Source organism: Tupaia chinensis, unplaced genomic scaffold (genome assembly GCF_000334495.1).
Source record: "Tupaia chinensis unplaced genomic scaffold, TupChi_1.0 Scaffold149131_1, whole genome shotgun sequence".
NCBI lineage: Eukaryota > Metazoa > Chordata > Mammalia > Scandentia > Tupaiidae > Tupaia > Tupaia belangeri.
The window spans coordinates 322106-322628 of NW_006208977.1; positions in this window are offsets into that span (position 1 = coordinate 322106).

Here is a 523-nt window from a genome sequence, read left to right on the forward strand (position 1 = left end):
GGGCACGGAAGTTGCTGCTGACCCTCTGAGTGAGGAGTAGAAGGGTTACATAGTCCAAATCAGCGGTGAGAATGGCAAACAAGGTATCGTGATCCATGGCTGTGCCCGTCTGCTACTGGGTAAGGGACCTTCCTGTTATAGACCAAGAGAGAGTGCAAATCTGTTCAGGGTTGTATAGTGGATGCCAATCTGAGTGTTCTCAGTTTGGTTATTGCAAAAAAAAACGAGAGAAGATATTCTAGGGCTGACTGATACTATGATCACGGTGCCTAGCATGCGGGGCCTAAGAGAACTAGCAGAATCCCCAAACTTCCAATCTCTAAAGAAGCCGATGTTCCCCCGTATGTTGTAAGAAAGCCCTTAAATAAACAAGGTAAGAAAACCAGGATCAAAGCAAGAGTCAGCATTTTGTGACTTCGTGTATCCTGTGACACAAACGCCAGTGTCTGGCTCTTAAGAAATAGCAACACTGGGAACCAGCAGTTAGCGTAATGGCTATGTTGCTGGACTCCCACGTAGTCGA